The sequence below is a fragment of the Nipponia nippon genome, unplaced genomic scaffold (genome assembly GCF_047370975.1).
Source record: "Nipponia nippon isolate SJK-2023a ecotype South Korea unplaced genomic scaffold, ASM4737097v1 scaffold_24, whole genome shotgun sequence".
Lineage (NCBI taxonomy): Eukaryota > Metazoa > Chordata > Aves > Pelecaniformes > Threskiornithidae > Nipponia > Nipponia nippon.
In genome coordinates, this window is record NW_028262341.1 from 5,459,061 (window position 1) to 5,477,500 (window position 18,440).

Below are 18,440 nucleotides of genomic sequence, written 5' to 3' on the forward strand. Positions count from 1 at the left end.
CCTGCAGTACAAGAGAGTGATAGGAAAGGGAAGAGTGAAAAGAGATGAACACTTGAAGAACAGAAGTAACAAGATGGAGGAGACATGAAAGATTAGCACAAGGCAGACAGGGAGTGGACGGATTTACATACCATTAAAATTTGGGTCTCTATTCCTGTTTTTCAGTGTTTAACAGAATTATGAATTTTAATTCCTATCTTTTTAACTTTATCATTTTAAGATATTCTACAGGTTTGACTAGACGTTTGGTCTAGAAGACAGGGAGTGATTGCCTTGTGATGAATGCTTACCTGAAAATACCAGTTTCTACCCTTTATTTGTGTCAGTAAGTTCTGGTGCATTGCACATGACTTCACTGACATGGTTTGTTTGCATTTGCTAACATATGTCTCAGTGTGGGACCTCTGTGTGTGTTTTAATGGCTGTCTTGTGTTGGCAGGCTGCGTGCGTTGTTCTGGCAAGATTTCTCTTGGAGGATGCTGTTTTGTGTAAACTTTGATGGATTTGGGTTTTTTGTTTATTGTCAAAAGACTGGAAGGAAAAAAAAAAAAAAGGGAAGTTTGGGGGAAAACAGTTCATTTAAATAGTTCTGAAAAATTAACTTGAAGCAGTTGTTCCAAACTTGTGATCAGCTTGAGGACTGAGGTTTCTTTGTAGGCAAGTTTTACAAAGATGGGATATTTTGTTAGACCAACAGACACTGCTGGACACAAACAGAAAGCTATCCTTAATCTGCAATAGGAACAGCAATGTCCCTTTGTGGTGTTTCCTAACTTGAAGAAAATCTCCAGACAAGAGACATAGATGGGATTCCCCCATCAAAATTCAAGTCTGATCCCAGAAAAGGTGCTGGACTCTGCAGTAAGTGCAAATCTGCATCAGCACAAACAGTATTAAAAGAGTTATTCTAAAGGTTTAAGTCATAAAACTGAACCCCAACCAAGAAAATTACACTGACAGAAGACGTTCAGCACTAAAACTGCAATCCAACACTAAACGAAACAGGAAACAAATGAGAAGAAAAAAAAATGTATCCCACATTGAGCATTTCTTCTCAGTGCGAACTTTCATCAATAACCTTTAATTTAAAGGATCTCTACTAACACTAAATTGATGATAAAAAACCCTACAGACTTTTTCACTAGCAATGGAAAATGTTATAAGTATTTTCCAGCCTACTCTTAACTTCTGGTCCAAGGTTGTGAGGCATGGCAATGTTCAAATTTCTTTCCTATGACACAAACTAGGCAAGTTTGCAATTTTTTTTATCTTTTTTTAAATAGGGAATGTTGGTAAAATTATAAATGTTGTAACACCAAAAAAATCACAAAATGGTTGCAATATGCAATGTGCTTTACTGCTCTTATTTCCCCTGTTTTTTGGGTTGATTCTAGTTGTGATGCCACACCTAGCCAAATTACATTTGCTTTTTCCCAACATAGGATTATGCTGGTTTATCTTAGCAATAGTCAGCCTTGAATGTAAACTGTGAATACGCTACTGCCTTGAACCACTAAGAATGAACAAGCAACATTTGCAATAAAACCAATCCTCTTCTCTTCCCTGAATGTCAAATAGAGAGTCTGAACTTCCACCTTATCTACACCTATACTCTATATGAATAAGCAATGAAGATAGTAAACAATCTCCCCTTTCTTTCTGGTTCCTTTAACTTCCTTGTATTTCCTTTTTTATTTTTTTGAGCAATTTTTATGTGAGACCACATCCCACATCATTGTTTTCTTCCTGGTTTTGGAAAGCTCTAATCTGCTAATTGCCCTCCCACAACTCCTTCTGCACTTCTCCTAGTTATGAAGAAGGTGATTCTTTATCTCACTTATTTCTCAACTCCACAAGTTAATATGGGGATCATGTCTGTTTATGAAAGCGTAGTTATTTGTATGGCTTTTTGAAGTGGTGTCTGCTTTGCTAGGTTAAGGAGTATTGACAAGGACCTCATTTGGGGAAATTTTTAACCAAGCATCTATATAACCTTTGGGTGTTAATTAATAAATTGTTTTAATTCCAGACATGTTGATTTTTCACTGCTGTCTCTGAAAATGAGATTTGGTGGTCTGTAGTGTTTTCACTTAAGCAAGTTACATTAGTATGTGCAGAATCGAACTATCCCATTGTGATTTTTTTTTCTTTTTTTCACCTCCAAACCTCCAAATTCATATCAGGATGTTTATCATTTCTGTACAAAGATATGTACTTTACATATCTTTTAAGACAAGGTAAACCAGTAGCCTAAGCATGCCCTTCCCTTAGCTTGAACCCCAGAAAATGTAAAACTATATTTGTTTAAATAAATAAGTGCAGGTGAAAACGTACATCTGCCTTTGACGCAAGTCAGATATATGTTTCTAAATCTATGTGGAAAGACATATCATAAGCTTTTTCTTAGAAGGGGCCTCTACCCTAACGTTAAATGTTGATTTGTTTTAGCCTGCCTCATATAGTCACTTGTTTGTTTGCAGTTGGTCCAGGTGCAAGTTGAAACTGATAAGACCTGGCAGTGTTTGTTTTATTGTGAACCTTACTCAGCCTGATATTTAATTATGTTTCCATCTGGATTTGTAATGTGGATTAATAGTTTTATTTTACTCCTGTGATTAGTTTCTGTTTGTTCTAATTTCTTTTTGGCTCTTTCTTGACCTTGAGGTGAAAAAACACAGAAGATGTATTCCCTCAATTTAATGCCAGTCTGAGGTGTTTCTCCTGCATCATCAGATCAATGAAAAGTAAATAGCCTACACTTCTTGTTTCACAGTGCAGTATTGATCTTTCTTCAGCTTTTGCTTCCCTTTTTCCCTGCGTCTTGTGTCTTTCAACCCCTGGGACCGAAGTGATTGCCATAGATTGGACAAGCTAACAAGCGCATGATAAGGAACTAGTGTTTTGTGGTATACTCACATTCACATGCCTGGTATATAAAGCCTGGACCTCTCCGCATTGAAAGAGAGGTGCCATTTTGTGTATGGCACAAGTCACTATGAAAAAAGAGCCACAGGGAAGGCACCAGAGCAGCAGAGGATTTTATTCTCCACACCGATCTTTTATTCCTACAGCTGGTGCCAAGCTGGGTGAGGACATTACTCCTCTGAAAAGTAAGACAAGTAGCCTGCGGGGAATGCCACAAGCTGCTTTTTGCTATGGCGATGTGTGGGATGGTGGCAGCCCGTGGGTAAGTCTGAACTCGATCTTGTAATGACCATGATATGTGTGTCAAGTCCTATTTAAATTTGGAGCAGCAGAGACCTATGCAGAAAGTTTGAGAGATGCAATGGAAATATACAAATTCTGGTTGGAAATGGGACAGTCAGCATCATGTAGTGAGTATATTTTGTAGTTCAACATTGAACTGAGAAAAGCTGAAGTCAGTATTTTATTTAGTAAAGGAACTGAATTCATATAATAACTTTGGGGGTTGGGGTTTTTTATCCTTTTTTTTTCTTTTCCAAAATATTATGGGAAGTATTTTCCCTTTAAATTTTAATTCAGTGGCAAAGCCTTAGTTTATAATGCTTAGGAATAGTGTCTGTAGTGTCTACCTGTCCTCAAATGCTACACAGATTAAGAAATCAAATCTCTTTCAATTTTATCTCCGGGCCCTTAACTGTCCAAAGTGTTCTTTGGTACTGAAAAATGTTTAAATTAATAATTGATATTCTATTACATGCTATGCAGTCTATTGTTTCTTTCAGGGAGATAGGTATTTGTGCTGTGCAGTGCAGAAGTTTTCTGACGTTGTTTAAGGTTTGTGAGAATGCAGTTTTTGTCTCCAGGTGCTTATTAGTCCCTCATGCTGTTGGGTTGCTACCACATTAATCTGTTGTAAATTAGTCTTATATCATCTTTCATGCACTTAAGTTAGTTACTGAGTATATATATATATATATATATACACACTCAATTTAGCATGTTCCAAAGTAGTTATCATAGATGACCTGGTATAAAGCATAAAAGAATCTGTACAGTCTGTAAAGAAAAGTTGCTATTTATTTGCAATCTGCTAAAGGCTAAAACACTTTATTATTATTATTATTATTATTATTATTATTATTATTATTATTATTATTATTATTATTATTAATTTGTTTGTTTATAGATATTAATACTTTACATATGCATTTGTGGACATGTTATTTTTATACACTTTTTATTATAGTGCTACAGTAGTTAACATGAAACCTTCTGTACTAGTACAGTAGTAAGCTAAATTCTATATTCTTCTAGTATTATTAACAGTACAGTGATATATGAGTTTCGTGTTTCCCATGGACACCACTGCAATGCGGTTTGTTGGCAGTATTTTCAGTGGTACACTTTTATAAGGTGGATCTTTGTTGTTTAACGTGTTTTAAAAAAGTCAGTGTACACTACACAAATTATGCCTAATGTAGGAGCTATTCTATCTCTTTCTAGTTTTATGACATTTTACACTTCTTGGAGCTAGATGATTGTTCTAACCCAAGCTATTATGTAATCCTTAGGGTAACCCTGCTGCTGATTTGAACGCTATTAATTTTCTATTATAGTGTGCTAAAGATGTTCTACAGTGTGAAGCTCACCTGCATTATTGAGTCAATGACCAATTGCAGAGTTACTCTGTGGTGGTTGGAGCTTAACTCAACCCTTTGGGATCTCATTTATTATTTGCAGATATTGATTCTGGAAAAAGAAAAAGCTAAGATGTGTGAATCTAATACTGACTTAGACCTAGCCTACAGCTGTTAACTCCTAATGGTCTGCTTACTATATGTGTGTTAACTGAAGCTTGAATTTCTTTATGTTTTCATGTACAATAAGCTATTTGCTGCTACTTCATAAATATTTAAAAGCTTCTATGCAACCTGCTTAGTCATATAGCATCAACTCAGATATTTGCTATGTTTACATTGAATTTAGTCTTAATTATTTTCCTGATTCCTTATTAACAGAACATGGAGATGAAGAAAATACTTCAGGTAATTAAGTTTAGTACTATCTTTTACATAGTTTGCACAAGAATCTCCACTAGAAAATTCATATTAAAAATGTGCTTTAATTCCCTAGGGACAGCAGTGTTTTGTGCTTGTGAATTTGTCTTCAGGACAAGTGGTATAGTTGTATAACATAAACTAATCAAGTAAAGATATAATCTCCCCTTTTCTCCTGATGTATTAAGAGTATGGTGACTCTCCAACTCCACTTTTTTCTGTAATGACTTAATATAATCATAGCAAGAATCATAGCAAGTACCTTTTTTTTTTTTTCCTCCATTCTGTTCTTGTCTTTTCCCACTAATTTATCTGAACATAAATAAAAAAATCTTCTGGAAGGTTTGTGGAGTTGACTCACTGGTGTTCCATAATCACCTAAATGTTCTTTATCATGGACTGTAAAACTCAAATCAATCAATCATCATCAATTATTTGATTAGCCCAAAATCAGTCATAGATGAGGTTTCATGCAAAACAGAGAAATGTATATTTAAAAGACAGGAAAAGCACAGGAGGGAAATATATTCTTTACAAGCATTAATAGTGACACACCATGGCAAGGGGAAGGAGGATTTAGAAAAGTCTGGTAGATGAAACTTGTCCATATTCTTCAGAAATGTGGCTGTTAAAAAACTGGATACCACAGAGACAATATTGTCTGGCAGAAAAGTGGAGTGTTTAGGTAATTCATGCCAGTGTCTATTTTCAGCTTATACTGAGACTGTTCCTATAGTCTTTTCAGTGATTATTCACTATGAGCCTGCTACGGCACAAAATTGCCTTGTGCTGTCTAGTCTCGCTCAAGAGCATGCAAAAAGCTGTGTACACTGCTGTAGTTTATGTACTTATTAATATTTAGATAGAAAACAGGTACAAAGAATAAATGCAGTAATAACTGGTACTGCCCCAGCAGGTGGTAGGGAACATTTCCATTCCAGTAACTTTAAAAATTCTGTTTGCAATTAAGTAAAGTATGAACACAATTGCTAAGACACAGTAAATAGCTTTCGTAACATAAATCACCATGTTCAAACTGGCCTTCTGATTTAGTTATGTGTCATAGGAAATGAGAAAGTATCCTTTATCTGGTTCTGAATACAATGTCAAAGGCCATGTGGAAGCACAAACCTGTGCATTTCCTCAAACTGGGAAAACTGGGACCTGGGGTGGGATTTCACTTAAGCTGAATCCTGTAATTAGGTTGTGTAAGTGTCTTAATGATGTTAAATAGATGGAATATAGAGAAAAAGCATTTCTGAGTTCATATAAATATAGATGTGAACGTGATTTGCATTTTATTCCCTTCCTTTTAAATACTTAAACCTAGTTACTATTTTGTAAATATTTTTAATTTAGTAGTATATATTCCATTTACAGACCGACAAATAAAAAGACATCCCATTCCTGTGCTGTAGCAATACTTGAGTAAGGTCCTGCAATACCCAGAACCCTAATTTAAGATTCAAACGTACCCAAGAGATGAAGGGTTTTTCTAAGACAAAGACTAGTTTATGAAGTGGAAATTGGTAATTTCATCACTGAGGAGACATCTTTTAGTGGGTAGTGTTAGCTGGTACGGCGAGCAATAGACAAGAAGCAGAGAGTGCTTAATCTCAGGAATCCTCTCCAGGTTTGCAATGCCCTTTGAAACGATGCTTTCTGCAAGTCAGGTGGAAGTGCACTTGTCAGCCTGCTAATGTAGCAATGCAAGACTCTTCACAATAATCACTGCAAAGTGAATAAAGCACTAGAACAAATCAGCCAGACAGCCAAAGACCACAGCCTGGTCTGAAATGTCTATGAACATTAGCTCAAGTTCTCCTAAACTGTTTTTGGCAAAGGTGATGGAGCTGTTATGCCCACACGGAGCTATCGAGATGCTACCTGAAATCCCATGAGTAGTAATGGAGATCACCACATTTAACCCCAGCTAACAGCCTGCAGAGTGCAGCTCTAAGTTGTAATGTCCTGCTTTGGACAGGTTTATTGTGCATCATACCACTCCGTGCACCACAGACATATTCCGAGACACTTCAAACAGGATTTAAGTAGACTTTGGTTACTCAAGCTGAAAAATGTAATCCAAATACTTTGCAACTTGAGGCTGATTAAACTTAATAGTGTCTCTCTTTAGGAAGAAAAAAAAAATATTATTTTTTTTTAAATTCAGCTTTTCTTTTGGAATATTTATTTCCTCCTTTGGTATATGCCAACATCCCTCTGGCTGGAGCTGGTGGGTGGATATTTGTGCATTAACACGACTAAGATAAAAGGTGCTGCTTTCCCGTTGTGGGTTTTCCAACAAATCTCTGGATCCAATAAACGTATGCATATTGGTAACATACAGAGCAAAGAAGCCTCTTCACAAAATGAAGCTATAAATGTTTTCTCTTTTAAATGACCCACGGAGTTATTACCCTTTCTACAAAAGCCTAGTGATGAGAATACTAACCCATAGCATGCTTGTACATGTATTCAATTCTCTTCGCATTTAGAAGACATTGAAAAACATGCCTTTCACTTAATGATTTGAGTACTAATACCTGGTTATTGGGATGAGGCAGTGAAGTCCTTTAGAGCCTTCTATAGTTTATAGAGCCTCCTATACAGTCCAGCAGTGCAGAGACTGGGTGCATCTGCATTTCTGAAAGAGGGGTGAGTGTGTGTTCCTGGTGCTATATAGATACTTTGTATGGATAGAACAGTTAATATCATTAGGAGCAAATTTTGTGTTTTGTATATGGAAATAGCAATTTAGAATTGATAAATACAAATGGAATTTAAAGAAATTCACCCCCAAAACAATTTACCTCATGACTGATTTCTACATAAACATGAAGCTTTTGTTCCAAAGCAAAGTATCAGATGTTTTAAAAATACTCTTAATAACACTCTTAAAAACATCAGCAGTGTCCCTGGTAAAACCACCAGCTTTGCCCTGATGACTGAAAGATTAATTCTTTTCCAAGTGCTTTGAAAGGTGTCTTAAAGCAATGAAAACCATGCAGGATTTCAGCCTGAATAGTTTAGGTAAAATAAAATTTTATGAGAAGCTGAAACCAGGTTACTATGAAAACATTAGGTGACCAAAAGAAAAATAACCACTGCTCTGTAACTTCTCCACCTGTAGTTACTTTGAATGGAACAATGTGATACAATGTTGTGAAAACCGTTTACATTGTAATGCACATGGTCAAATGGATTTCAAATTATTTCTAAACATACACTTAAAAATTCTGTATAATGTGTGATTGGATGGTTCGGAAGGCAGTTCTCAATAAAAGTTACTTGGCAGAAAAATTATTATGTGGGATGCTGATACTTCATTTCCAAAAGCATGACATTGTGCCATATTTATTTCTTACTTTGAAATAACTACCTTCACTATTGGCACTAAGAGTTCAATTAAAAAAAAAAAAAAGGTATGAAACAATAATATAAATGCATATATGAAGATTATTGTTAAGGAAAAATATTTTTGGTTAATCAATAATGCTCATTAACTGCAGTTCATCAGATTCAGATAATTCTTCATATTGCTGTAACACTTTCAGTTAAATAATTTATGTCCCATGTAAGGTTTTCTTCTATCAATTGTCATGATTTGTTAAAAATTTCTTTGGAAAAATTGGTAGTTATAAGAAATACTGAAAATTGTAAGTATGAGTTGTGTATGTTTTCCACTGTTAGGGCTTAGAATGCATACACTGATTTTTATTTTTATTTTTATTTTTATTTTTATTTTTATTTTTATTTTTATTTTTATTTTTATCTTTATTTTTATTTTTATCTTTATTTTTATTTTTATTTTTATTTTTATTTTTATTTATTTTTATTTTTATTTTTATTTTAAAGAAGAAATACGTTTGATATAGGTTTCATCACCATGTTTATATAATGAATTTACCAAATTTGACATTATTTTAAGCAATAATAACCTCCTAAAGGCACTTCTTACCTGTTTCTCCTGTTCATGGACATATATGTTCAAACTCTGTTAGTAAAAATGAATAGAGATCCACAGGAGCCAAAGGCTCTGCTGGATACAACCCCAGTGTGTATATTGACCTTATGGATTTCTGCTTAAAACATTTTTATGCTTATTCTCTTGATTCTTATTTTCAAAGGAAAATAAGGAAAAAACTAAAACCAAACTTGTTAAATAGATTTAAAAGACAAAAATAGCCCATAAAGTTTCATATTTCCTTTCTGTCTCTTCTGAGTCTATACACATAATTCTGGCAAGCAGTTAGACAACATAATAAAAATGGGCTTAACCATGACTTCTTGGAACATTTTGAGTGCTCAGATACAGTAAGCGATTCAAAAGCCAAAGAGAAGGACAACTCTTTCCCAGTTCTGGCTATTTTTTGACAGAGATGAGACTGCTGCCCAGTGCAGACCAGCAGTACTGGAGTGGAGAGCATGCTGGGGACTTGCTGAGGCCAAACCAGGCAGTGGGGGGAATCTGAGCACTCTGCCTTGCACTGATCCTGTGGATGATAACTTCACATCAAGTGAGATGTTATTAATCAATAAAATGATTACTAAACATCTTACTTTTATCTAAAAATCAGGTATTGTACTCCAAAATCACATCAAATCCTGACAGAGGAAAATGTAGAATAAGCAATATAGCTATAAAACAAGACATTGATTACATCCGAGTTTTTCTCATTGGATTTTTCAGTACTTCTTGACTGACGCAAGCTACAGTTCCTTCCATTCAGACCCATTTCAACAATCATCAGAATGTAAGACTAGTAATATAATATTAAAATATAATTTATTTAAATTATTACAGCTTTGTCCTAAAGTTTTCACAGTGTAGATCTGGGCTTCAGAGTTTGGGGTCAGTGTTCTAATTTGGATGTTATACCCAGCACGTATCTGACTACAAATAATGTACAACATCAGGCATTTCTTCTGACGTTAATTGGAAGTGAACACTGCAAGCAGCTGATCAAGTACTCCCTCCTGTATGCACTCTTTTTCTTTTCTTCCTTTTTAGAAAAATATGTGCTGAATTGCAATGTATTGTGATCTGAGCCACTGCATCTGTTCCAGGTTAGCCAAGGCCCTTCACAAAATTAGATTATATAAGGGTGTAATGAAAAGAGCTGTAGCTGGAGCATTTACAAGAGCCAGGCTGACATATTAGTTGCTTTTATTTATCTTGAGGCAATGGAGAGATTCTTACATGATAATGTCCTCTACTCTTGCTTCAGCTTGTAATTACCATCAATTGTAATTTAGAATAATACAGTGATATAAAAGTTGCTTATACTAAATTTTATTGTAGCTGAAACTTTACATAAATGGTGATAGTATTTATGTAATAAAGGCCAGATTCTGAACTTCTACATGTCAGATCTAACTCGTCTGTTGACTTGACTTTCTACTTAATATATTTTTAATGTTATAGAACATTTTGAAGCATTGTGAAATAACAGCAAGTAGGAAGACAAGCTATGAAATTTAAGGGAGTGGAATTCTTGCACATTATACTAGTTTAAATAAGGTCAGAATCTGACCTTAAGATTCATAATGGTGAAAAACAATGGTCTTTACTCTGAGCAAAAAGAAAGCATAGATGAGAAGTGTCTTGAGGTTGTCTTTTTTTCCATGTTACTTATGGATGCACAACTGTTCAATCTGCCATAAAAAGCACAGATATGAGTAGTTCTGTGGGATAATGCCCTTTTGTTTGTTCCCCATCAAAGATCACACATAGAAGGTGAATAGGTAGGACTGGAGCAAGTCAGAGATATTGCCTGCATCCACTGGGACTAGCTCCAAATTTTATCTTGGTCTTGAAGAGTACCTAAAAACATACTCGTTGACCTTGAAAACAAAATGTAACATTCTCAGAGAGATGGGCAGTCTGGCAAAGGGCAATGCAAGACTAGGAGAAGAATTAACTTAAGCTAGTTAATGACCACTCTGTCATTAAATCGTTTCCCCTGTTGTACTATACTGAAGCGATATAAAGCATGACCTCAGACAACAGTATAACGTGTATATATATAGTATAATCCTTTTGGTGAATACCCATATAAATGTTATCATCATCCTGACATATTATCGTAATAAAATATTCCTATCGATCTCCTCATGTAATAGCATGAAAGAATCTGAGAGGTTGGTTATGCTCTCCATCGTAATATTTGTGGTTAGACCATGTTAGGTGCTTTTGCAAGAGTTTTGAATCAATATTTTTTTTTAGTTCTCACAAATGTAGCATTAGATTATACTGTGAAATATTTAGGATGTTATACTTCTTAGAATCTCTATAGCTTTGAAGACTAAACAAAGAACAGTATCTGTTACTTTCTTATATATTCACCAATTGGAAAAGATAAGCAGGGTAATCATGGTATATAGTTAGTGACATGATGCCTTATAAACAACTGAAATTAATTCTAACGTGGCTTTTTCTCCCTCAGGAATCAGGCAGCCTGAAACTTACTTCATGGAGTCTTTCATTAGAACAACCTTAATGGTTTCTACAAAATTTCCTATGAATACCAATAGCCAGTCTCATTTTGCAGATTCTTTTGGAATGTTTTTTATCATTGCTTTGGGTGTTATTTTCACCTGAGAGTCAGTCTCTCTCTTTTGTTCTTGCCTGAACAGCTAGTAGCCCACTGAATCCCACAGGAGATGAGTAGAGGAGATGGCTTTTTTACACCAGACAAGTATAAACCATGTGCATCAACTCAAATCTTCCAAAACTGACAAAGTGACAGAAAAATACTGATTTCTAACCTGTGTTTTGCAAAAACAAAACAAAACATTTCTTGGTGGACTGTAGTTTTGGGATGTTTGGATAAGTTTCATCAGAGAAAAGCATCATTTTATGACCTCCCACGGATCTGGTCCTTGAGAGGAGAAAATGTTTATTGTGTCTGGGAAGAGAGATCAGTGAAGATCTGGAAAATGGAGAGCAGAGTTTGGAGCTATGTTTTGTTAGGATGGTTGTGCTGTGCAAAAAAAAATAATTCAGTGTGGTGTTATTTACCAAAAGGTTTGTGTGTGTCTATGTTGGGGAGTGGGAGTCGTGTTTCTGTGTTCATTTTGCAGCCTTTAGTTTTGTAGTGGTCTTAGTGTACTTGGTGATCTTGAGATGATCAAGGACTACACTAAGGCTACTGCTTTAACCACTTCACTTTTCTTTAGAATGAGTATAACCATGTATTTACCATAGCATCGTAGAATGCTTTGGGATGGAAGGGACCTTTAAAGGTCATCTAGTCCATCCCCCCTGCAATTGGCTGGGACATCTACAACTAGATGTATCTATGTAGATGCACAGTGTCTGTGTCCATTTGCTCTACATTTCAAACCACCTTGTGTATGTACATTCCGTAAGCTAATCTTCTGCAGAGGTAGTTCCTTCGGAACCTGAACATAAAGAAAATGCTCTGCCTCCAAACTAAATTGATTTTAGAGTCACTTTGCAAAAGAATACTTGCACAGGTTTTCCTTCACAATCCTAGGGAGAATCTGAATTTTCTCAATAATATACATTTAAAACTACATTTTTTCTGAGCTATTAAGATTCTTGTAAGTGTACTACGTAAGAATGAGCAAGCTTTGGAGCTCAATCAGGACTGGGCTGTGATCATGTCTCCCTATAACTTATTCATTCACTCTCACATTTGTTCTTGAAAACCTATAATTTATTCATCCTGAAAAGCATTAAAGTATGAACAGGGGCTTAAGCAGGAGGCTCCTGAAATCTAATCCTGATTATGACATATATTCATACCTTACCTTTGGGTGAGTCCCTTAAGTTCCATAGGTCAGTAAACACATCTGTACAGTATGATAAGTGACGTCAATGGGGTATTGAGGAGATTAGTTATGTTTGTAATACACTTTGAAGATCAATAAATAAGCTAATGTTAAGAAATTTGTTTCTTGGGTCTTACGTATTGGGGAATATTTCTCACTCTGAGAAAGGCGGAATAACAGCTCCTCTGGATAGCCACTCAGAAGGGCAGCAGTCTTTTACATGTAGTTGTGGTATATCTAACATTAATGTTGCTATGAGTTTAAACTCATATTTACCTGAATATGGGTGCTTGGGGAAGAATCTGACTGAAAAAGCACATGGAGGAAGCAGTGTAAAGAACCTCAAAGATGAGAGTCTTAGTTTGCTCTGGGTCTCTTATTATTTTTTGTCTAGTAGAAGCTGTAAGCAAATGCAATAAATTTTATTCTCAGAAATACTTGAACAGCTTCACACAGGGGTCTGAAATGGGCTATTTGAAGTGGGCCACTCTAGGAACCAGTTGACTTGCATCTTTATCCTCTATCCCCAGTTCTCCTCATTTTCCATGTCTACTTTTTTCTCCAGTCCTGTTTACAGCCTGACAATAATTGAGGAACCTATTTATGTTGCATGGGGATGGCAAACTGGCTTCTGAATATGTGAGTCATGCAGCAGAGTGTTGTGAAGTTACACTAGGCTAAGACTGAAAAAGCATGCAGGTGATGTTTTTAGATGCAGTTTCAGCAAGACTTAGCCAGTTCTTGGGTTTCAGAACTGCTTTAATTATTGCTTGATTTTGGCACTGTTTTACACTGCTACATATAATTAAAACTAAAAACATTAGAGTTGCCTTCAGTGCTGAATTATACATTTAATTTTGACCTTAAAATTCATCTTATGACTAACTATTGTACATTTTGTTTTTCTTTGTCAAGGATATAGGAGAATTCTAAGTAGCATACAAGCAAAAAACTAAGAGATTTTAATCTAATTTTTTTTTTACTGTTCTGTATTTGTAGAACGTTTTTTTTACTTAAATAAAATGATCTGAAACATACAAAATATATCAAATAATGTGTTTAATTAAGAACTCCTGATATTAAAAATGTCTGTATCCCCTAAGAAGAAGCAGAAAAAAAAACTACTTAAGTATATACATAACTGAATTCTGCAGGATTACTGATATGAAAAAGATTATTCATTATTTTAAGTGTTTTCAAGGTTGATGTATTTCTGATTAAATATCCATGCTGGGTATGTTTTATAGCTTCTGCTGTTAAAATTGCACCTGTTATCTTATTTTCTAATTACTTGTCTGAATGCTTATTCTTTTATTTTATATTCCATGATACTTGCAAAACATGACCTACTAAAATATCTTATTTCAAGAACTGTGGCATTTTGGGGTAGAAATCAAAATTTTATACATATTAATTAATGAAGGGTAATTTTAAAATTTGTGGTAATTTTAGAATTTTAGTATGAGGAAACATATTGTCAAACAATGAAGACTTAATGTTTTGCTTGGGTGGCTGTATAATTCTCAAAAACTACGTTGCTGCACCTTGTGGAAATTTGTTTTACAGGTAACAAATGTAAATCTCCTGCAGTTGAAAGCACTGTTCATAGAAAGTTAAATTTATTCTACCTTGTACAGCAGAGCTGGCCTCTATAAATAATTTTATTATGTTCTTTTATAAACATTTTGGAAGAAGAAAATTCTTGGTTTAACACAATAACATATTGCATTTTCACTACTCAAAGAATTAGATTGATTATAGTGGCATCTAAGATTGATAATACATAGATTTCTATTATGACACCCATTGTTTTAGTGCTAGACTGCAGAGGAATGCTTCCTTAAATGCATCATTGTATAAAATATTGACCTAGAGGACTTCATTATTCAAGCTGAAGAGACAGTCACTACTTAACAGTAATAAACTGTTTCTGTGTTACATCGAGAATACTTCGGAAAATATGAGAGTTGTCAAATCTCTTGAAAATCCTGTCTTTATAGTACACATGACACTAAAGCTATGGCTGTATTTTCTGCTAATAAAAGCAAAGGCACAGACAGATGTGAAGGATATCATGGTATACTGACAGGAAACTAAGAAAAATGAGTACTTTGTTGAGGAGCAGAAAAAGACACAGGCCAATGACCTTGGGAAGCTTTAATAGATATAGCTTGCTTTTTTCTTTTTTTTTAAACTGATGGGGAAAATATGGATAATGCAATGTAGTATGAAGTTAGCACATAAAATTTAGGCATATGAATTAAAACTCATCATTATGTTTCAAAAAATAAAAATAAAAATTAGAGTGGGTATCAAAAGCACAGAGAACTTTATGTGATTCCAAGTTTCTAACACTAACTCCAAGCTTTGGGCATGCCAGTGCCTACTTCAGATTAGTTCTTCTGCAGTATTTGAATGATGTTTCTACCAAAGTGAATGTTTGGATCTGGAAGAAAAAGAAAAAAATTCCTGCAGCAGCAGTGACTGTGGTGTTCACTCCACTCTACATAGAACCAGAAATAAGTGGTAGGAGTTTACCATCCATGATGGAAAAAGAATGATATTTTAGTTGGCCATAAAGTGCAACCATGACTTTCAATGAGATAAAGGGAAAGAGATGATGAAATTCATGATCAAATTCCATTGAATGCCAGCTATAAGTTAGGAATCTGATTTATGTTCCCTTGAAATACCCTAATATGTCTTTATGTCGTTGTATATACAAATATAGAAATAATATCTGTTGTGTTCTTGGGAGGCTAAAAGTAAAATAAAAGCATGTACCAAGCATCTCTCATCTGAGCATGGCCACAGCCGTAGCTTAGACTGTGTTTGCTCTTGCTTCACAGGCTGTGCATTCCAGTTTACTCAGAAAAGTAAAAAAAAAAAAAAAAAAATTACAAAACAGAACTAAGTAAGCACATAATTAGAAATGGCAAAAAAGTCAGCATTCTGTTTTGATTTGTGGTATAAAGGTCACACAGTTTTAATCTGAGGCCACATCTGGATTATTTAACTGTAGATGTAATAAGCTTAATTTTCATCCACAATTTATTGACAAACTACTGTGTGCTTTTAACACATAACCATGGACAAGTTTGACCCTGGCTGTCATTTACGGCACAGCATAATCTGTGTATTGTGAACTAAGATGTAATCAAATTGTGGAGCAAAGCGACAGGAAAGATCTTGAATTTTCTCATTGTATCCAATTATGTTAAGTGTATTTCCCTTTATATTGAACCTTGTTTTGAAGAGTTACTTTAAAAGCAATTTCATTCAGGGTGAAAATGCATACTGATATTAGCCTTTATATTCTTTGAATGTGGACATTTAAGGATAACTTTTACATGCAGGATCTTCTGAAATAAAATTTTAAATTATATGGTTTTCCCATTAGGTTTCAATATCCAGACTAAATTATCCTTTTGCACATGGAAAATCATCAGAAACATGTATTTTTCTTTCAATTTGTAGGTTATGTGAGTAGGAATAGCTATGTAGTTTCTGAAATATTTACTAAAACAAGAATATTTTCACACAATGAAGAGAAATTATTTTCTAAAGAATAATCTGTAACATTTAAATAAGAGAAGTACTCAAAATCTGGTGAGAACTTTTAGAAATTTTTAATTGAAATAGGTAAACCCATATTCTAGAACTGTAAACTTTGTTTCATTATTAATCCCACAAAATCAGTAACATTGGAATAAGGTCAGTATTTATAAAATGGTTTGAAAATTATTACTAACTTTTGTAAGTTATTTTTCAAGTGGTGGAACTAAAGATTGTCAGCTGCTGAGCTGCTTCATTTCTTTGTTTATAGATGTTCAGGCCATCTTGCTGAATTTTGTGTTGTTTTGTTATTTGATTAAAGCTTAAATTTAGATCAGGCCCAAACATTGTTCTCACAATGCTCTTTTGATGAAGATTTTTCTTTTTTTTTTTTTTTACAGGAAAAAAACAATAATAATTTGCACTTCACTGTTTTCTTTCATATTTATGCAACATTGTTAAAGGTAAATGGAACCCTCTACTATAGGTTGAGATATCCTCACTTTGTGTGTATGTGGAAGGAGCAGACATCAGCAGGATGTGGAGGAAAGGGAAGGCACAGAGCAGGAAAACTGTGTTGTGTATCTAACAGATTTCCCCAGCCGTAAATCGATACTTTTCTAATCAGTATCCTATGAAGCCTGCCCCAGACCAGTATCTGAGAGATGTCAGCATCTCCAGAAGCGATGCAGAGCAGGAAGAGTCATGGGAACTATTCACAGTGACCTAATTTACTTAAAACCAATTACAGGAGAGCAAGCTGGAGGAGCTAGAAAGCCAGGGCAAGATAACAGTCATAGACAGCTTGATGCTGAGTAATCACTAGGGAGACTATGCTATGACCACAATGTCCTAGCTGCTGGCCATTTCTCCTGCCTCCCCTTTTGTGGCTCTGGTGCTCATCTGCTGAGCAACTTCAGCCTCTTAAATGTACGAATCCTTTCTTTTCTTGCTCTAGAGTACTGCTATAGTTTTGGAAAGGCTTTTACAGCAGGTCAAAAGTCTTCTTCAGTGTCCTCCATGTTTCTCTAATTACAATTATTGCATTGAGTTTAATGCCATATTCCTGCCACTTGGTCTGTTTTTTTGTCAGGATGAGGGGATGGTAGTTGGTTGTGTGAGTGTAGAAACAGAAGAACTTCTTTCTTTTCATAATAATGGACATACGTTTTGTTGGTACTACAAAACCCTGAAATTACTGATTTCTTCAGCAACTTGCTCAGCATTGAGGGAAGGTCACGGAGGTTGTGAGGCTGTGTTGATTTGCAACCTTTCATATGTTCCTCTCAACAACCTCATCTGTTTTCATGGCTTTAATTACCATCTCTACACACAAGACCCAGATTTATCTCTACACCAATGACCTTTCCCCCAGTGCTAAGATTCTTATTTTAGTTGTGTAATTTCTTTTGATTATTTAAGGGACCATCATAAACTCTATGTATTATGCAAAAGTGAATAACTTGTTTCCTGCTTGAACACAGGCAGATCAATTAAATGAATAGTCTACTTAAACAAATGTAAAATCCAATTCGTATTTAAATCTGTAGTCTCACTTTATGGCCAACCCAATCACCCACCAGAACTCCAAATAAATAAATGGGTTTCTGATTACATGTTTATAGTCCTCCTGAGTTTTGGTTGTACTTTCAGCCCCTGGTTTACAGCCTCAGGAACTAAATTTCTAATTTTTTCATACTAGTATTTCATCCTCTTTTCTCTGGTAGGCAGGTTTCAAAATCTTGACATCTTTGTTCTTCCATGGATTATATGGCTACATTTAGTTAGCTTGACCAAAATCAGTCAGTCCCATAGCTGAAAATTTGTTAGAAAACTTAAAAAAGACTTTGTGTTCTGAATCTGATATTGTCTGCAGATTGGACAGCATTTGAAATTTCAAGAATTAAATATAGTAGTACTCTTGGAAATGTATACGTTTCAGCTCCCATAGATAACCAAATGCTCTGAAGTATGCCTTAGACCAGTGCTGGAATACAATTTAAAAGGGAAAATAACTATTGTTATGAAAAAATTACACTAGCATCCTTTGCGCAACTTCCAAGTGATGGGAGTGTTGAGATTAGAGGGGGCTTCTGGGATCAA